The sequence below is a fragment of the Lissotriton vulgaris genome, chromosome 1_2 (assembly GCF_964263255.1).
Source record: "Lissotriton vulgaris chromosome 1_2, aLisVul1.2, whole genome shotgun sequence".
Taxonomy (NCBI): Eukaryota; Metazoa; Chordata; class Amphibia; order Caudata; family Salamandridae; genus Lissotriton; species Lissotriton vulgaris.
The window spans coordinates 346,181,147-346,202,923 of NC_141686.1; the positions used below are offsets into that span (position 1 = coordinate 346,181,147).

Here is a 21,777-nt window from a genome sequence, read left to right on the forward strand (position 1 = left end):
CCCACTCGCAAGTGTGTCTTCTGAACGGGTTTTCAGTGCGGCTGGTGGGATTGTAACTCCCAAACGGAGCCGCCTCTCGCCCAAAAATGTGGAGAGGTTAACAATGATCAAGATGAATCAGCACCTCATACCACCAGATATAAGAGTACGAGAGAGCGTGCCGGATGAAGAGGAGGTGGCCAGCACCATAGATGAGGGAATTTCTACTCTGTCAGGTGGCACTGACCTCACCCGGGCTGAATTCGCAGAGTATGATGACGAAGCCTTATTCTTATTCCTGGACCGTGATTCCGACTTCGAGCCCTGAAAATGAGACAACGAATCAATAACTTTCTTTTTCATCCTTATTCACTTTTATTCCTGTGTGTCTGTCTTTCTTTGTTGTGCACAGTTAATATAATTCAAACTTTAATCAGATTATCACAAAGACAAGCCCATCAGCAGAACTGTCTTCACTTGTTTGCTAATTTATTTGAAGGTGCCGCAGTCTGCATTCCTCAGGTTCACAAGTTCAGAAGAACATGCTCCTCTATCCTCCTCCTCCAGACTCCTATTTCCATCAAAGCAGAGGGCTGGTTTACGCCCAATGAAGAAAGACTCAGCACTTGTGGGGGTGTTGTTCTACCTCTTTGCAGGTGAGTTGACGGGTCTGGGGCCATTGCTGGGAAGCACTAAAAGTGGTTTGTGCCAAATCCGAGGCGGAAATTTTTTTGTGTTTTTGATGACTTGCTTGCCTTTGAGGTGCTCTTAGGGGGGGTTCCGTCTGTTTGTGGGTGAGTTTCATGGTCTGAGAGCATTGCTGGGACACTCTAATCTTGATTGCATTTGCTTTTCAGGAAATCCGTCGTGCCAACCCCGACTTATGGCCTAGCTACGCAGCGCGTTTGGACCGAAGGCCCAGAAATATTGCAAGTATGAGATTTTGCTTTTGGCCTGTTTGGGGGTGTTATGCTTCTTGGCGGGTGGGTTGCCGGGTCTTGGGGCATTCCTGGGAAGGTCTAATACCGGGTAGAAGTGGTTGGGACAAAATCCAGGCCGATTTTTTTTGGGCTATTTCAGACATTTTGCTCTATGTAGCGTTTTCGGGGGCCTGTTTGGGGGGCTTCCTGGTGTTTGCGGGTGAGTTTCGTGGTCTGGGAGCACTGCTGGGACACTCTAATCTTGATTGCATTTGCTTTTCAGGAAATCCGTCGTGCCAACCCCGACTTATGGCCTAGCTACGCAGCGCGTTTGGACCGAAGGCCCAGAAATATTGCAAGTATGAGATTTTGCTTTTGGCCTGTTTGGGGGTGTTATGCTTCTTGGCGGGTGGGTTGCCGGGTCTTGGGGCATTCCTGGGAAGGTCTAATACCGGGTAGAAGTGGTTGGGACAAAATCCAGGCCGATTTTTTTTTTGGGCTATTTCTGACATTTTGCTCTATGTAGCGTTTTCGGGGGCCTGTTTGGGGGGCTTGCTGGTGTTTGCGGGTGAGTTTCGTGGTCTGGGAGCACTGCTGGGACACTCTAATCTTGATTGCATTTGCTTTTCAGGAAATCCGTCGTGCCAACCCCGACTTATGGCCTAGCTACGCAGCGCGTTTGGACCGAAGGCCCAGAAATATTGCAAGTATGAGATTTTGCTTTTGGCCTGTTTGGGGGTGTTATGCTTCTTGGCGGGTGGGTTGCCGGGTCTTGGGGCATTCCTGGGAAGGTCTAATACCGGGTAGAAGTGGTTGGGACAAAATCCAGGCCGATTTTTTTTTGGGCTATTTCTGACATTTTGCTCTATGTAGCGTTTTCGGGGGCCTGTTTGGGGGGCTTCCTGGTGTTTGCGGGTGAGTTTCGTGGTGTGGGAGCACTGCTGGCTATATATACTTTACTTTGCAAGAGGTTTGAAGCAAATCCATGGTGGCTGAGGGGACTTAGGGCCTAGCTGCAGAGCGCGCGCGGAGTGATTTGGGAAATTTGTGAAAAAGTGACTAAGTCCCCATTTTTGTACTTTTGCTCTTTGGCTGTTTGGGGGTCTTCTACTCGTTTTCTCCTGGGTTGACGGCTCTGGGGCCATTGCTGGGAAGCTCTAATACCGGATAAAAGTGTTTTGGACCAAATCCCAGGCGGAATTTTTTTTGTGTTTTTGATGACTTGCTTGCCTTTGAGGTGCTCTTAGGGGGGGTTCCGTCTGTTTGCGGGTGAGTTTCGTGGTCTGGGAGCACTGCTGGGACACTCTAATCTTGATTGCATTTGCTTTTCAGGAAATCCGTCGTGCCAACCCCGACTTATGGCCTAGCTACGCAGCGCGTTTGGACCGAAGGCCCAGAAATATTGCAAGTATGAGATTTTGCTTTTGGCCTGTTTGGGGGTGTTATGCTTCTTGGCGGGTGGGTTGCCGGGTCTTGGGGCATTCCTGGGAAGGTCTAATACCGGGTAGAAGTGGTTGGGACAAAATCCAGGCCGATTTTTTTTTTGGGCTATTTCTGACATTTTGCTCTATGTAGCGTTTTCGGGGGCCTGTTTGGGGGGCTTGCTGGTGTTTGCGGGTGAGTTTCGTGGTCTGGGAGCACTGCTGGGACACTCTAATCTTGATTGCATTTGCTTTTCAGGAAATCCGTCGTGCCAACCCCGACTTATGGCCTAGCTACGCAGCGCGTTTGGACCGAAGGCCCAGAAATATTGCAAGTATGAGATTTTGCTTTTGGCCTGTTTGGGGGTGTTATGCTTCTTGGCGGGTGGGTTGCCGGGTCTTGGGGCATTCCTGGGAAGGTCTAATACCGGGTAGAAGTGGTTGGGACAAAATCCAGGCCGATTTTTTTTTGGGCTATTTCTGACATTTTGCTCTATGTAGCGTTTTCGGGGGCCTGTTTGGGGGGCTTCCTGGTGTTTGCGGGTGAGTTTCGTGGTGTGGGAGCACTGCTGGCTATATATACTTTACTTTGCAAGAGGTTTGAAGCAAATCCATGGTGGCTGAGGGGACTTAGGGCCTAGCTGCAGAGCGCGCGCGGAGTGATTTGGGAAATTTGTGAAAAAGTGACTAAGTCCCCATTTTTGTACTTTTGCTCTTTGGCTGTTTGGGGGTCTTCTACTCGTTTTCTCCTGGGTTGACGGCTCTGGGGCCATTGCTGGGAAGCTCTAATACCGGATAAAAGTGTTTTGGACCAAATCCCAGGCGGAATTTTTTTTGTGTTTTTGATGACTTGCTTGCCTTTGAGGTGCTCTTAGGGGGGGTTCCGTCTGTTTGCGGGTGAGTTTCGTGGTCTGGGAGCACTGCTGGGACACTCTAATCTTGATTGCATTTGCTTTTCAGGAAATCCGTCGTGCCAACCCCGACTTATGGCCTAGCTACGCAGCGCGTTTGGACCGAAGGCCCAGAAATATTGCAAGTATGAGATTTTGCTTTTGGCCTGTTTGGGGGTGTTATGCTTCTTGGCGGGTGGGTTGCCGGGTCTTGGGGCATTCCTGGGAAGGTCTAATACCGGGTAGAAGTGGTTGGGACAAAATCCAGGCCGATTTTTTTTTTGGGCTATTTCTGACATTTTGCTCTATGTAGCGTTTTCGGGGGCCTGTTTGGGGGGCTTCCTGGTGTTTGTGGGTGAGTTTCGTGGTCTGGGAGCACTGCTGGGACACTCTAATCTTGATTGCATTTGCTTTTCAGGAAATCCGTCGTGCCAACCCCGACTTATGGCCTAGCTACGCAGCGCGTTTGGACAGAAGGCCCAGAAATATTGCAAGTATGAGATTTTGCTTTTGGCCTGTTTGGGGGTGTTATGCTTCTTGGCGGGTGGGTTGCCGGGTCTTGGGGCATTCCTGGGAAGGTCTAATACCGGGTAGAAGTGGTTGGGACAAAATCCGCGCGGAAAAGCCTTTAGTTTTGGCACTTTTTGTAACTTAGGGTTCGTTAGGGTTAGCCCTAGCAGCAGGATTGCATGTGTATCGGGGTGTTCTAGATTTTTCAAACTGAGTTCTGGGGTCTTAGAGCACTCGTGAGAATGTGTAATTTTGGTTGCAAGTCATTTGAAGAAAATCCATGGTGGGAAAGGGGGGATTTGGCACAGTTAAAGAAAGCCTTTGCCACTATTCTTAACTTAGGGTTCGTTAGGGTTAGCAGTATTTCTATTGCATGTGTTTGAGTGGGGGGGATTTCGAGTCTTGGAGCGATGCTGGCTATGGCTACTTTTGCTTGGTTGCTTGCAAGTGGTTTGAATACAATCCACGGGGGGTAATGGGTAATTAGGGTACTTCGGCCTACTTTTACTTTCAAAGTAAGTTTTGTCTCCAGTTTTCTGCTAGGCCTCGTTTTTTGGGTGGGAGCACTGCTAGGAAGATCTATTTTTGTTCTAAAACACAGTTTACAGTACACCTAGCTTGAGGGGCAAGATCCGCTACATTAATTTGCCCATACTTACTTATCCTTCAAAAGGTGACTCAGAGTACGCACTTTCAAAAACATTGTACTGTCTGTCTACTAGGAAAAACAAATTGTGACTTTTTGCACTCCACAGCCTACATACCTTATATTTATTTATCAGTGGTGTTGTAATATTATATCACTTCCTGTTTTTCGTTGAATAATTACAGGCCGGGTTTCAGTCTCTGCAATGGGGAAAAAAGGATGGAGTCAGGCTTCACAGTAGCGAGCCACAATTCAGCATCAGGCAGGCAGTGGACAGGGTGTCTTCTGGTGACCAACATCGGTGGACGAAGCGTCGGCTGCAATGGAGGAGTGCCGCTAATAGGAGGATTTTTTTTCTGCGGGCAACTTACTTACCACTTCCAACAGGACCACTACAACCACATAGATACAGTATCCCTTGCCTTTTTCTCTGACTGTGACTGCATTTCTTTGCTCTCTCTCGGCTTCTACATTGATCCCTTAACACATCACTTAGTCCACTCCACTATCTGCACCACACATAGTCATTTGTAAGTGCTCCTACGTAATTCGCAAGTCGCAGCACGCCCCAGGCCGTAGAGGACTGGGATGGCCCCAATGATGAAGCATGTCACCAAGGGGCAACCCTGGTGAGTGAGGGGACACCTAGAAAAAAAGCAATTTCTCCTTTTCTATCTACTATACCTTCTGTCAGGTTACGCAGCCCCTAAGCGCCTACCGTACTATGAAACTACATTTCCCATGAGTAGGCGGGAGACTTGCAGACTATTTAGTGAGACTATATGAGAGTACCCTTGTATGTTAGGACATCACTTCACTGATGCCTGTCTTGTCTTCTCTTACAGGTATCCTTTCCCTGCTGACCCTACCTTTACCCATCCCACATTTTTTATTTTAGTTTGTTATTTTTCTCCCTCGCCTAATGCCTCGAACACCCTGTGTTTACACTTCTGGGTGTTGGTGACATTTGGAGGTGGAACCATATTTGCATCGACTGGATCACGGGGAGTAAACGTGACACCTTCCAGACCAACCCCATTGAGTGTTGTTGTGAATGGATTTATAGTGACCAGCAAGGCTCTCGGGTATCTGGCTACAGAGACCTTATGTTGAATATAGTTATCAATAATTCCACACAGGCCCTGTACTGTCGCATTCTTTCTTTCCACAGTTGTCGATGATATATTCTTACTCTGCTTGACAAAGAACCATTGCTAATGTGAAAGAACTTCAACCGAATTAGTAGTTATACTTTACCATTTGTTAGGCTACAATGTGGCACTGCTCTACTGTACTTCTGTCACCTGCTATATTCTCAGTTGTACCGTTGAATTGCTCAGGAGGACAAACCAGATTTCATTTTCTTTTTTTTCATAGGCATGCAACTGCCACTGTGTCACACCACTACTACCACCGCTATGAGGAAATTTTATCCGACCAAGATTGCCAACGTTATTCGGTGTTTCCCGTGGAGCCAGCCCTGGGCCTAGCCCTACTTTCAAACACAAATTACAGGTAACATAAGCGTTTGGTGGTTTGGGGGTATAATGGAGTATTAGTACGAGAGACGAGAGCCTGAAGGTAGTACTACTAAAGTCCTAGGACTCTTGGATTCACTTCACTTAGTCTGTGAGAGGCACTTAGTGTTGAAAACATTTGGGCATTTACACTTAAAGGAAGAAAATGGAACTAAACTTTCAGGAAAACAGTCAACGTTAAACCCCCACCCACCAGGCAAGCAGTAAAAAACAGGTATGCTCAGATAAAGTTTGAAAAAGTATATTTATATCCCTAACAAAATAATCTCCCGCAAGACCCTCCCTAACCCCAACGATTGTCCTTCAAAAGTCCCCAAAAACCCAACTCCCAATTCCCACCCCCCAAAAGTCTCTAAAAAAGGGGCAAGGGACACTATGGGTGGATGCTGTTAACTTTTTGGGCCAGGGCATCATGCTCCTCGCGGAGCAAGGCGAGCTCCCGCTGAAGGCGGGACACCATCAGGGTAGTGCGGCGCAGGCGTGCCTTCACTGCCTTGCAGGTGCAAGGCCTGTGAGAAGCAGCTGTTGGCCTTGCTGCTCGGCGGTGGCGTTTGCCTTTGGCAGCCCGGCTCAGTCTCGGTGGACCACTGTGCTGGGTCACGGTGGCAGCCGGTGAGGCCACGGAGGACGACGTTGTCGTTGTTGTCGACCGCACACTTTCCTCGTCCTCCAGGGCCACCAGCCGCCGATATTCCGCAACAGTGGCCTCGATTCTCCGTTGCCGGGCCGCTCTAGCCAGCTCCTTCCTCCTTGTTCGTTTGGAAGGAGAACCTATATGAAGAAAGAAAGACATAGTCTGTAACCAATGCTCTTTAAGATTAACTCAATCATTCAGCAGAAATGTGTGCTGCAGTACAACTAGCAACTTGCAAGCGCATTACATAACTATTGAGGCCAGTATCTATCTAACCTCACACTTCTTCATCCTTGCTCTAACATTAGTGGGAGTTTAAGGAACAAATTCTATGAGCACTGTGGACTTCCATTGGAGTCGACTATGAAAGTACACCAGTCTTATTCTTCTTCTTGTCTCTTGTTTTGGAAAATTGGTACGTTATTTTCTGCAAGCCGGCATAATGCCAGCGCGGTAAACTTGCACCCGAGAAAAAGAGACGCACGCCATGAGGAGTGACCTAGACTTGCGTTGCCGTTGCGTTACTGTACCCGTCCAGTACATGCAGGTGGTGAATCTCTTACTTTTCTATTACGGGTGGCACTGAGAATACTCTGTTACAACTCAAGGGCTACTGCTTAATTAATTTAACTTTCACCCTACAGTGGAAATGAGTACTAGAAATGGAAAATTGAAGAAGATAAATAATCTGATTATCTATCACTTCACATGGGATGTTTTTGCTTATATATGGGATGACTTTAGGTGCTTTGCTTTTTATTGAGTGACAGGCAGTGATACATCCACACATGAATGACTGAGTACTACTAAACTTATTAAGAGAGGTAGGGAGTGGCCACCATAATAACCGGATCTATGCAGTGCTTGCAATACAAACTACTGCTACTACTTATGGTAGTATTTGGACAAAATTAAAAGTTCTTTTCCTTGCCTTTCCTACACTGGAACGGACGTGCGGGTGCAGTGTTACATGCTCTTCAAAGTTACACTTAGTTCATCCACTGACCATCTACTCTCTCTAGATCATGGGTACTCACAAACTTTCTCTCAGGGGCTACATTTACAGTGTAGTTTGTGGCCGAGGGCCGCACTGGTGGGGGCGGAGTCAGAGGGGGCGGGGCTAAAGCAAAACGATAACTTGTGACCATGAGGTTGCACACAGGTCCCTGCAGCAGATGCCCTCATCCACTGAGCCACCAGACCCAGCATTTACATACATCTCTCTCCCTCCTGCTGTCCCTCCTGCCCTCCCTCCATCTCTCTCTCCCTCCTGCCCTCCCTCTCCCTCTGTCATCTCACTGTGTGTGTGTCTATCTGTGTCAGCCTTCAGCCCGGGTTGAGACCGCTTCCTCAACGCGCACACACAGACAACAACACCAAAGTACTTAACAGGTCTTTAAAAGACCATTAACATATTATTGAGGCTTTGTTTGTTTTAGCGCCCCTGCTTCTCCACCCTGACAATCACTGCTTGCCCGGCCCCACAGAGCAGAGGCTTTGTTCTATTTCACCTCTTTGTGGCCTTGCATCTCCACTCTGCTCTGTGGGGGCCGGGGGAGCAGTGATTGTCAGAGTGGAGATGCAGGGGCGCTAACAGGTGAAATACAAAAAAGCCTCTGCTCTGTGGGGGCCGGGGGAGCAGTGATTGTCTGCAAGGTCTGCGCACCGCCAAGGAAGGCTTGCCGGGCCACCACCGGCCCGCGGGCCGTACTATGAGTACCCCTGCTCTAGATACACATATGCTATCTAAGAGTCAGATAGTAGCATGATCCAGGTATATGGACACATACAGTTTCTGTGTCACCCACCCAGGCTGTTGTCCTTCCACCCATCATTGCTTCATCATTCACCCAGCCATGCATCTCATATTCTTGCCTTCCCAGCTAGTCTTCAATCTCAATAAGTAAGGAATATATAAGAGCTTACCTCTGGCCGCCACCACCGTCTCAACTCTCACAGCCGCCGCCGCCGCCTCCTCCCCTGATGATGAATTGCCCTCCGCCTCCGTGTCGAGCACCACCACCACACTGGCCCCGCCACCAGATGTTCCACCTACAAAGTACATTTAAGAATCTTAGAATAAAGCACTCACTAGTCACTAGTATTTGGTCTAGGAATGAAGACATGTGAAAACAATGTAATTTGTGACTGTCTACGTTAAAGTTAAAAAAAATGTCCCTTTTTCCAGGGAAGGTTGTCTTGCTGCACTTTTTGGCACAACTGATGAAGGCTGATTTTTTAACACGCACCATTTTTCTCCACACAGACAGAAGATGGACTTCTAACAACAAGATCAAGTTGAAACCAGGTGAGAGCTCGGCTCGACCACAAGAAATGTCTTCAATTAATCGTCAGCACTAACCACTTTTCCATTATCAGTTAAACGTTTAGTTTTATTATGACTTCATTTTAATAAATGTGTTTACTTTTAATAAAGCTTTTAAATTTAAATACAATCTGTGTTTTTTGGTCCTCCAGACTAGAGTGACTGAACGAAAGGTTTTGCAATTTTTGCAAGCATGAGTCCAGATAGAACACTTCAAAAGACATTATGGACAATCCCAGAGGACTGCACTAAGTTGATAGAGCTATTGCTGACTAGAATCATGGGAGTTTCGCCAACCGTGCAATCTTAGTTAGCTACACAGACAGACTAATAAGAATAATCTAGTAATACCACAGGGAGTCATAGTAGAGGCAGGATAAGAATTTAGATACAGTCTACAAGAAGAGCAAAGACAATTTTGAAAAAATTCAAATGAGGAACGCTAGGAAAAATAGGTACTAGTCTAAAATGAAAACTTACTGGGGCCAGCAGAGGAGCCCTCGCCTGCCCGATCCTGGCCCTGTTGATGAACAGCATCCGCCGCCTGCTGCTCCTGTGTCCTCCTCTCGCCCCTGGGGGGAGCTGACGTACAACATGAAAGAAAGAACAGAAAACATGGATGATTGTTGCTTGTCAATGTCAACCAAATCAAACATTTCAAAAGAACAATAACAAAATATTTCCGCGAAATTATATTGATTATGGTTACTTTTTATTTATTTGCGGACCTGTGACTTCGAAAGTCACGTAACTCACTAAACAAAGTACTGAAACGTTCACCTAGGACTGGCAGGCAGCAGTCCGCAGGCAAGACGCAAAGTGACAGACAAACTCCATTGTGATTTCAGTCAGATCAGTGACAACACTAACAGTTGCCTGCTACATTACCAGTCATTTAAATAGTCAAACTATCAATCCACCGCCACTATTTTTCTTATTGTCAGGGTTACAAAGGAAGGGGCAGATTTAAGCCCTTGCGGCTCTTTTGCGCCGTTCTTGCGTGACTTTTGTGACGCAGCAGCTAAACAAAAAAGGGCGCCATGGTGCGGCGTATAATATTATAACAACGTGACGCATTTGGGAGATGCATCCCGTTATAAAGCCCTGCGCCATCAGGGGGCGTTCCGGCGCAAGGGAGGGCATTCCTGCGCTGGAACACATCCTAATAGTGGCTGAGGGAAATCTACAAAATATCAATCAGTCACCTTTAGGACAATGATGCGTCACACAAACCCTGCACCTGCTTGAAGCAGACGTACGGCTTGACCCAGCATTGGGGAGATAGGGTACCCCAGAGCATTGATGGAGCTGCGCCATCGTTGCGACGCAACTCCAGCAGTAAAGCTTCGGTGACGTTTTGGGCCCATGGGGAGCCGCATTGCAAATACGGCGCACCATGTTTGGTGGTGGTAGCGGGCCGCACAATTAATGGCGCATCCCTGCTACTTTGCAGGGATGCGACGGTAATTGCAATTCTGCCCCTTAGGGGCATACTTACTTACGCGTTCTGGCGCATCTCCAGAGATGCGCCAGATCAAATGCGTCACGCAAAACTACCCTTGCGACACGGCAGATGTGCCTCATTTACAATGCGGCGCGCCCTGGCGCAAGGGTAGGCACTTGCGTGACGCATCTCGTCACGTAAGAGCGGCGCATCGCTGGAGTCACGTCGCCAACGCAATGCAACTCCAGTAATGCTCAGGGCCACCCAATACTTTACATGCTGTGTCAGTCCTTTCGCCTGCTTCGAGCAGACATAAGGAATTGAATTGACGTAGCAGCGTCGCAGAAGTGCCTGCGTTAAATCTTGTAGATTTCACGCAGGCAATTTTGCGAGGCGCACAGCCGCTGGACCGCCCACCCTGCGTACTAGGAACGCACCCATTGTGGTGCAGGCCCATGGCTTTATAACGTGACGCATCTCCCTAGATGCGTCATGCTGTAAATGACTTGCAGGGATGCGGCACGTTTACGCCGCTGTTGCGTCACGCAAGGCAACGTAAACGTGGCGCAAGGGGCTTGTAAATGTAATCTGCCCCCTAGTGTCTAGCATTACGCAGTTCTGTTAAGTACACTCATACATAATAGTTACTCAGGCCAATGAGACCACGAAATAGAAAACAAATAAGCATAGTAGCAACCCCACTGAGAAGGAGAGCAGTGCACCTGAAATGCACAGAAGATTTTGAAATATAATTTAACTACAATGTAATCGTCATCAGCGGCATTATTGGCTTGCTCCATGTAAAAAACAAATATTTGCAATACAACAACACAGAGCAGGAGAAAACATCATAGTAGTGAGTGATTAAATGCCAATGGCTACTACTCACCAAGCCCGGGGATCTCCAAGCCGAGCTGGTCCAGCAGGTCGCGCTCGCGGTCCAGGAGGTCCGTCCAGCGATGGGTGACCTGGCTGTAGGTGCGCTGGACCCCGTAGAGGTGGGATATGGCCCAGCACACCTTCTCCCACCGCTTCCGGCGCTCCCGCATGTTATAGCCGCCGGCCGCGATCCTGCCGCCTCCCGCGATGGTCCTGGGCAGGCGGCGCTGGACGAAGTAGACCAGCGCGCCCACTTCCTCCGGGCTGAATATCTCCCGGCGCGTCACCTGCTCCCCCCTCGATCTCACGCCTGCTGTCCTGCCACTGGGTCCAGCACTACTCCCCGCCGCCGCTGCGGCCCTCAAGTGCCTGGGCAGCTTCACGGCGCCTGGCTTGACCATGGTCTGGGCAGGTAAGGTAGGAAGAAGTAGAAAATTAAGAAAGAATAGGATAGGGAAGAAGAAAAGAAAAGAGTTTACAAAAGTAGTTTAAAAGTAAAGAAAAATAGCAGAAAAGACAAAAATATACAGCTAGGAAAAGAGAGGGATAGATAAGAAGCAAAATCGTAAAAAAAAAACTGAAAACAAGCAAAGGATGGGAAAGATATCAAGAGGATTAAACACCATGCCCAGACACAGGAAATGAATGAAAAACAAGATGGCCGGCGCCCGTTTCCGAGCGCGAAAGTCAGTTCGCGCGAGATTTTCCTCGCGATCTCGTGCGAACCTCTAGATTTCCCGCGCGATCTCGTGCGAACCTCTACTCGCAATGCGCTTACTGCGCGAGATTATACATAGCGGGCGGAAACGGAAATACGTCACGCAAACAAAATGGCCGCGCCCGTACTCGACCTTGGGGTAAATTCGCGTGTTGCGCTGCAAGCGGCTCGCGAATACTGCAAAAAAACTCGCGAAACAACAAGCCGCAAAAAAATAAAATGCTCATTCGCACGAATTGGCGGCTTCCGCGGTCGGTTTCGCACGACGCCGCGCCCCGCGAATAGCGCGAAAAAAACCGCAAAACGATTTCAGCAAAAGCAATGAGCAGGTGCAAAAGGTCAACCTCATGATTTGTAACGATTCTTTGTATTGCTTCCTGAGGGGGCCCTCCAGAATTCGGTTGCCTGCTTGCAACTATTGTGTGACCCTGCTCTGACCTTAACTGTATGCCACAAAGGTCCTGATTTACAGCTAAAGGAGCAGACAAGCAGGTGCCAGGCTGGAACTTTAAATTCTTTCAGTGACACATTAATTAGCCCCTAATTCATTATTGTCAGTTGGGGCAGGGCAGGTGTTGTAACTAATTTTGCAACAATGAAAGCACTTAGCAAGTGCAAAAGATCACTAATCAGGGCGCACTAAGGAAGCAGGTGCCAGCTAAAAAAATATTCTGTGACACATTAATCAGCCCCAAATTAATTCAGGTCACTTGAGGCAGGGAAGGTGTGCTTTGCTTTGCCGAAAATAATGTACACTGGACAACCAGAGGGTGTGGTGATGAAACAGAGGGTGGCATGGGTGGGCCAGAGGGTGGCATGAGTAGTCAGAGAGTGGCAGTGGTGACAGAGAGTGGCAGTGATGAAGAAGAGTGTCCCAAACAGGCTGGACATGTAGAAACAACAAGTTCGCAAAACTTGCGACCCGACAGGTAAGTTCGCAAATTGCGAAATTGTAAAAACCCTCGCGAACTGGCAGAAACACGGGCGAACACAAAAAAAAAAAAAATCCGCAAATTCGCGGGAATTCGCGGATTTTGCGGATTGCGAATCCGCAAATCCGCAAAATTCGCGAACGCGAGATCCGCAAAATTCGCCCATGCTTAGTCCGAGACCTTCTGAACAGGGTGGAATTCCTGGAAGAACGGGCGGAGGATGCGGAAGGTCGGGCGAGACGAAATAACATAAGACTGGGTGGAATACCGGAAAAATGGGAGGGGGCCGACCCCACGGGACATGTAGATGACTGGCTGCGGGGCCTACTACCGGAAGGTGTGTTGTCGCCTCATTTCGTGGTGGAAAGAGCACATCGTGTCCCCACACTGCCCCTCCCTCCGGGCTCTAATCCCCGACCACTGATCCTACGAGTCCTCAATTACAGAGACCGTGACACTATTCTGCGGGAGTCCAGGAAACTTGGAAACATTCGCATCGACAATGCCACAGTGATGTTCTTTCCGGATTACACCATCCAGGTGCAGAGACAAAGACACCCTTTTTTGGCGGCAAAACGCAGATTGAGACAACTGGGCCTTAAGTATTCCCTCTTCTTCCCGGCCAGACTACGCGTAGTGGCGCAGGAAAAAACACACTTTTTCACTGATCCTGAAGAAGTCGAGGCCTGGCTGGATGGCGGAGTGGAGGGGACACCCAGAAGAACTAAGGGCACCACCACAGTGCTGCGCACCAGGGGTCAGAGACGCCGCCGCCGTCCCAAATCGCCCACACCTCATCACACGCAGGAGACGACTACGCGCTCCCCCCCAGCCGATCAGATCCTACAGGAACAGCGGGACACACTACGCAAAGTATCGGAGATCAGCAGCTCCCCATCGCCATCCTCTGTGCTGCATGCCAGCCTACGAGCCTTCCCCAGCGATGATGAAGCAACCTATGGCTTACCAGACTCTCAGCAATCCGCTGACCTCCCTGACATCACCCCGCAGACGGCGGACCTGCCGATCTGAGGAGACCTCCTCTCCTTTTTATTTCACACTTGTTGAGCTCGACATATCATGGCGAATGACCTCGCTGACGAGGCTTTGACACCTCGTGGCCCATATAGAACTCGCTGGACCGGACCACGGCAGGACCCCCTTGTTCTGCGGGCCCTAACATCGGTAGAGACGCAGTGAGTAACCCATTGCTAACAGCACATGCGCTGGTTCAGTGACACTGAGACTTTTATCTCCCTGCTGGAACTGCATCCTTAGCAGGGATTTATGACTATCATTAACTATTGCCTGGTGCCTTTACATTACCTTTCCTACAGCATGCCACCTTATGTGGACACTTTCTCCTGCCCCTTCGTGCGGGCTGGCTCCCGGAGACGCCCGCTAGCTGTGGCGAACTCTCAAAGGCCTGGGGTGGGTGGTGAGCCCCCCCTACCTGATCCTTCTGTTTTCCTAATTGTGAACTATATTATACCGTTGTCATTGATGCTGACCACTCACCACTCCTTAGCATAGTCACATTTTCTTAACTCAATAGAGTGTTTGGACGGCGACATGTTGCGAAGCCGACCTTTTGGTATTTGTTATTGTTTTACACTGTTTGAACTATGTGCTTTTTATCCCGCCCCTGCCCCTGGGATTTTGCTTGGGTTCTTCTTCCAAGTGTCGGTGTTGCTACCTGATCTGAGCGGTGGAGGGACGCCGAGTGTTCGATGGGGATTTATACCTAAGAGATGGACTATATGCAGAGGGGGTATTTCTTACATTGCAGACGATCATGGCTGAAATTAAGATGTGTACGTGGAATGCTAGAGGTATGCACACACCATCTAGGCGTTACCAGATTTACTCTTACTTGAAACGCCACAAATTCCACATAGCCCCGTTACAGGAAACGCACTTAAATAAGGCGGAGGTTCATGCGCTGCGCCGCAGATGGAGAGGCCAGTTGTATGCCACTGAATATTCCTCCTTTGCCCGTGGAACACTTGTATGGATCCGGCCTGGTACCCCATGGGCGGTCATGGACACAGTTAGACACTGAGGGTAGATATGTAATAGTCCGGGGCAGACTCGAAGGACACCCAGTAGTGCTAGCCTCGCTTTACCTCCCGAACGCTGATCAGGGCCCCTTTTTCACTTGCCTATCCACGGCGCTGGCGACCTAGCACGGGGTCCCGTGGATCCTGGGGGGTGATTACAACTGCGTCCTAGACGTTAACGTGGATAGATCTTCCGCACCTCCTGCCAGCGCCCCAGCACATGCCACCACGAAAGGCCTAACCAACTGGGCTACACAGTGGGACCTTCATGACGCATGGAGGACACGATATCCGACCACGCGGACATACTCCTACTGGTCGGGTGTGCATACTCTGCATGTGCGTCAGGACCGATTCATGGTTACCACTGAACTTCTCCCATTAGTCACAGACACACAATACATGGGCCGTACACATTCGGACCACAATCCCCACACACTAACAATTGCATGGGAAAATCCACATCCACCTGTCCCCACTTGGCGCCTTCAACCTGATCTCCTGCTTGATGCGGCCTTCCGCGACTCCCTACTCACACAAACGGCACTATATTTTGAGCACAACACTGACACAGCATCTTCCCCTCAGGTTGAGTGGGATGCATTTAAGGTGGTCACCCGAGGACACTGTCTAGGCACGCAGGGATATATGCGGCGACAACTAGAGGTTGAACTGACACAATTAGAGACTGAATTATTAGGACATGAGCAGGCTACAGAGGGGGATACGAATGATCGCCTGACGGAGGCCACAGCAGAACACGGACGCCTCCTGGAGCGTCTACGTCACATAAATTTTGCAGCACTCTGCTCGCAAACACCGCCAAGGCGACCAACCTGGCAAGCTGTTGACCTGGCTGATCGCACGCGAGGATCGCATGTCCCCTGTGTCAGCGATTCAAACGGAGGGAGGTCGATTACTTTACACGCAACGCCAAATTCACGAAGCGTTCATAGACCACTACACGGAACTATATAACTCCCGGCTACGTATCCCACTGCCTGACATATCCGAATATCTTTCGCCTTTACGGTTGCCAACTTTGCCAACTGCGCAACAGGATGACCTCGGAGCACCGCTTGATCCCGAGGAACTCCGCAACACTATTTACAACCTTTCAAATGGCAAGTCTCCAGGCCCGGATGGCTTGCCCGCCGAATTCTACAAGGCTGGCTCGGATATCCTCATTCCTCAACTTTTAAGGGTGTATGCTGTGGCTACGGATGACTTTTCCCTTCCCCGACTCTTAATGAGGCCATCCTCATATCTCTGCTTAAGCCCGGCAGAGATGGCAAGTGCCTGGGTTCCTACTGTCCCTGGTTCTCCTAAATACAGACTATAAAATCCTCGCCTCCACACTAGCACGCAGACTAGCCCCTCTGGTGCCCACTTTAGTACATCATGATCAAAATGGCATTGTGCCGTCGCGCCATACCTCCTATAACATACGCCGCTTATTTCGCATTCAGGAATACGCCACACGTCCATGGCCACAAGCCGGATGTCTGGTGTTAGACCTAGAGAAAGACTTCGACTCGGTGGAATGGCCGTACCTACGAGCTGTCATGAACAAATTCGAACTGGGAGATGACTATGAGACCATGGTTGGCCTATTATACCGTAGGCCCACGGTTCGCGTCCGCACTGGCACGCTCAGCTCGGACCCTATCCGTGTGCAACGAGGCACCAGGCAGGTCTGCCCCCTGTCGCCTTTGCTGTTCTCATTGGCCGTAGAGCCCTTGGCAGCACTACTCAGGTCTCAGGGCGCAGAGTGGGGTATTCCGATGGCGGATGGCCTCCATGCAATATGCGGATGATCTGCTCCTTTATATTAAAGATATGACGGACATCCCGGCGTCCATTGACGATATTTTCCACACTTTTGAGGAGATGTCGGGACTTAAGGACAATTGGGCCAAATCTGGGGCCTATTCGTTTGACCCGGATGCACCCGAACGCGAGCTACACATAGGTGGTGAAAGGCTGCAGTGGTACTCCACGACGTTCAGATACCTGGGCATCTACATCTATCATAATCCCACAGATATATTGGAGGGGAACCTGTTGCGAGCGGTTTCATCAATCCGGTCGCAAATTGAGTTCTGGAAATCTCTCCCACTAAACTTTCCCAGCCGAGTAGCCTTGGCGAAAATGATAGTTCTACCTAGGTTATTATATTACTTCGCCAACATCCCAACCTATGTTCCCAATCGGATATTCCGAGATCTTGAAGTCCTCCTTCGAGACCTGATCTGGAATAAAGGTAGGCCACGCATAGCGCTGGCGAAACTTTACATGCCTACTGAAGCAGGTGGGCTTGCGGTCCTCAATATGGAATTATACTATTTGGCTGCACAGATGCAGTGGGTATCGGTTTGGTTAGGTGTTAAGAACTTGGGAGATACTGCCACAGATATCACCGCCTGGACCCTGTTGCAAATACACGTATTGTTTCACCCGCTGACTCGAACTCCTCATCCCTCGCAGTTGTACCTTGCGGTAGGGCGCAGGTGTTTTCTGCGATGCCTGCGCCTCACCCGAACAACTATACCGTAAGCCCCGGTGCTCCCTCTGTTAGGCACCCCGACAACCACCGCAGCGCTGACGAATGCAAGGCTAGAGAGTTGGGTTGGTGCGGGAGTGGAAACACTGGGAGACCTATACTCTGATGGCGCCCTCCTCCCATTTGCCAGCCTTGCAGAGGACACGTCCCTCCCGACTGGACAGTTTTTACTACACGCGTCTCTAGTCCACATACTAACTGCGGCCTGGGGTGACATGTCCGAGGAGCCTCCCATGCATCACTTCATGCAATACCTTCATGTCATGAGAAACGGCTCCCACATAATTCACTGGCTGGCGCAGGCTCTCCTCCTTCACACACACCCTACCACTGCACAGCTGAGAGAGAAATGGGCAACAGACCGGGAAAGGGATTGGACAGACAAGGAGTGGGCGATGGTGTTGATGGGACCGGTAAATATCCCGCGCAATCCCCGCTTCAAAATCATACAACTCTACATATTACACCGTGCATACCTCACCCCTGATGAAATTAATAGGTACTTTTCAGTTACAGATACCGCCTGCAAGCGCTGCTCCTTGGTTAGGGCAGACCTCCTTCACATGCTATGGCGGTGCCCTGCCCTAGAGCAATACTGGAACGGAGTAACAGAACTGCTCACGCATTGCACTAGCGAACACGTACCGAAAACTTGGGAGGCCTGCCTATTAGAGCTATACAAGCGCACAAAACTGAACAAGGTACAGGCCCCATACTGGGTCCTTGGGCTAATCACAGCTAAAAGGCTACTAACCAAGCCGTGGAAGGCAGACACCCCCCCCACACATACGTCTTTGGAGTTTATCCCTCACAAACTGGGAGCGAGCGAAGAGCACAGTTTTGAAACGAGAGGAGACGGCAGGACTTAGGAAATTGCCGATTGCACAACAATGGGATGACATCCTCCAATCCTTCCAACAGAAGTGCTTGGAGCGAGGGATCACGTAGAGGGAACCGCATCCTGCCCCCCATGGCCCCCACCCCCTCCCCCTGCAGTGGCTGCCGTGAGACACACCTGCACCTGATGGTTTCCCCTCCCTTACTTATATCGCTGTCCCCCCCATGCCACATTACCGTAGCCGTACTCAGCTCACCTCATTCCATGCAACCCCTGGTGGTAGATCCCCCCCTGCCTTATTGATACGCATATGAACCTCACAAATATATGTGATGATTACTTTGCGCGGCTGGCCCCGCTGGGTTGTAAGCCTCACGCTGTGTACTATATACTTTGGAAAATAAAGGTCTTGGAACAAAAAAAAAGGGATAATCCTTCTACAGCTACTAAATCATTAGTTAAAACCCATAGGGGAAAGGCTGTTGCCCTAGCTCCCGCCATCCATAAAGAAACAATAGCTTCAGATACAACCCATTTGGCTTCACCGGTACCCGTAGCTACACCCCCTGCAAAGGACAAAGCACCTGCCAATACTAATAGCTCTTGCCATCAAAAGCATAACCCAGCGCAAGACATGCCAGGTGGGGAGGTCCCTACCACCCAATCTAATACAGGTAAAAAAATCTTAAACTTACCCCCGGAGGTTTGCCCACTTGTGGTTGTTCTAGCCGGCGTACCACGGTTGGGCAAAAATGAGGTTGAAACCCCCTCAAAACTATGGAATAGGGTCGTACATTGGTTAAACTCATTGTCAAAAAGCTTCATTCGAGGTTTGATCTCATAAAAGCATGGACATGCATTTAAAATACAGTATTAAAAATATTACCTTATAAAATACAGTTTTTAAGTAAAATTTGTACAAACATAAGCAGTTGATCAAAGAAGGGGAGCAAAATAACTTTTATACCCAATTGCACAGATGCCAAAATTGAATGCCACAACATGTGTACTCTAAAGAAGGAGGGCCCTCCGTCTTATAGACCATGCCCACCCCAGGTACTTAGCTGTTGCTAAAACTACAGGCAAGTGGGTGGAAGTGCAGAGGATTCGTAGGGCCTCCATACCCCTGGATGTCCCTAAATTTTTGCAAACAGGGACTAACCAGACTTTTCTCGGGTGGCAAAGGCTTTACAGGAGAATAGGAAGTGGCCTATATTTTCGTTTGATGTACCACAAGCTGGACAGCTTAAGATGGAGGAATTCCTCCACCTGCCTGTCAGCGATCTCGACGGAAGAGCACCCGATCTTAACTGGAAAAGAAGCTTCCCATCCCCAGGGTTAGTTAGGCTATCCCAATAAGATTCTAGTACTGGATACAGCTTAACTACCACAAAACGCCCCGTCATGGAGTCGGATTTGGTTTTGTTCCAGGCTCTTTCAGCAACCCTATCCCAATATAGGTCTTTGATTTCTTTTTTACTTGGAAAGGTTGCCCCGGTAGGGTTGTCCCATAGGTTCGTAAGACCGAGGTCGCCCAGAGTAGACCTAAGATTTTTTAGCCAAGCTATCTTGTGGAAGGTATCAGCATTTATTATTGCTAAAAACCCCTCTGCATAATGCCGAATCTCCGGGGTAGTCCATAGGCGTCTCCAGTGGAGAATCGGGCGCAACCCTGCCAGGTCGCTCACTTTTCTTCTCCCCAGATCAATGCCAAGGGGGACCATTGGGGTGCTCTGCGGAAGTCCAGTGATACCCCTTAAAAACCTGTTCTCAGATGTCTGCAAGGGGAGGAGCTTCCCAAAACCCCACAGCTCTGCCCCATAAAGGGCAGACCCAAGAGCCTTAGCATCATATACAGCCAGGGCAGGTTTTATTGATTTGGACTCGGATTTTTTGTGTTCCACCCGAAGTGCCCCCGAGATCTGTTGATGCCTCAGGACCGCCATTTCAATGTGTTGGGACCATCTCGAGTCGTTTGCTATCTGTATCCCAAGGTAGGTAAATACAGTTACCACCTCTAGCAGGCAGTTGTTCAAAAGTATTTTAGGCCTAGGTGTACGTTTTGGCGCAAATGCCATCAACTTAGTCTTTCCCACGTTTACTTCCCGACCGTGCTCCCCGCAAAAAGTGTCAAAGATATTCAGAGCTCGCTGCAGACCGCCAGGAGTTTTGGATAGAATTAGCGTATCGTCGGCGAACATCCGGATTGGAACCCTGAGGCCCGCCAACGAAGGCGCATCTACACTGGCGTCCAGCATTCGAGCCACTATCCCATTTATGAATAGAGAGAAAAGCAGGGGAGCCATTTCGCACCCCTGACGCACTCCGCGTTCAACCGGGAAGTCAATAGAGGATTCGCCATGCATACCCCATTGAATTTTGGCAAAATTGCACTCATGCACCTCATTATCAGGGTGAGTAGCTCTATTAGGAGACCCATTTCACTCAGAACTGCCCAGAGTTTTCTCCTTGGGACCAGGTCGAAGGCAGCCCGCAAGTCAACGAAAGCAACATACAGGCTGCCTTCGCCAAGCATCACCGTCCCCCACTGTAGCAAAACAAAACGAAACACCTGGTCAACTGTGCTGGTGGCCCGCCGAAAACCAAACTGGTAAGGGTATAGAGCATTGTTCTCGTCGACCCAGTCCATCAGTTTGTTGACCACCATCCTTCCTGCCACTTTTTGAACAGTAGCAATCAAGCTTATCGACCTGTAGTTGGCTAGAAGAGATCGATCCCCTTTTTTATATATGGGAATAATAATCGCTCCCTTCCACAGTTCCGGGACAGCCGATCCCTTCGCAATAGCATTTCCCAAAAGGAATATATATTTAGCCCACCTCGCTTTGTCATTAATAAAAACATCGGCTGGTACGCCATCTAGGCCCGGGGCCCTTCCCCCGGGAACAGTGCATAGAGCATCTTCGGTTTCTTTGAGGGAAAATAAATTCCCAATAGGATATACCTCTGGAATTACATCTGCATCCTTGAACTGTGAAGTCTCGGCATATTGGGGTTTAAAGTAATCTACCCAGGCACTCTCTGGAACATTATTGTCAGGTTTATCTGGAAAACCGCCTCTCCCCCACTTGACAATATTCCAGAATAGCCTGGAATCCTTAGCCCCCGAGGCCTCCTTTAGATCGGCCCAATGCTGTTCATCCCATGATTTTTTAGCTAGGGATAGGCTAATCTTGTAATGCTTTCTAGCACCGCTAATTATTACCCTGTCCCTACTCTGTATTGCTCTACCTAGTCCTTTCCTAGCTTCCCTACACTGGTGATTATACCACTTAGCTAGTCTGGGTGGTTGTTTGTTATTTGTCTTACGAGGCCTCAGGAAATGCGGTTTTAGAATGGAAAAGAGTCTATCATGAATGTCGGTTATATCCCTGGACCCTGGGATTACTGGAGTTATATCTTCCATAGCGGTGATTGCAATATCCACTTCAGAAGTTATAAATTTCATAGATTCCTCA

At 49.2% G+C, this 21,777-nt stretch overlaps 1 long non-coding RNA gene across 1 annotated transcript; it reads right to left on the bottom strand.

Annotated features, from left to right (window-relative positions):
- Positions 1–6,359: 6,359 nt before the first annotated feature.
- On the bottom strand, positions 6,360–9,449 carry LOC147736742 (uncharacterized). Its single transcript, XR_015307626.1, has 3 exons — positions 9,345–9,449; positions 8,465–8,590; positions 6,360–6,675 (listed from the first exon to the last, which is right to left on the bottom strand). It is a non-coding gene; the product is annotated as an uncharacterized LOC147736742 (long non-coding RNA).
- Positions 9,450–21,777: the final 12,328 nt, after the last annotated feature.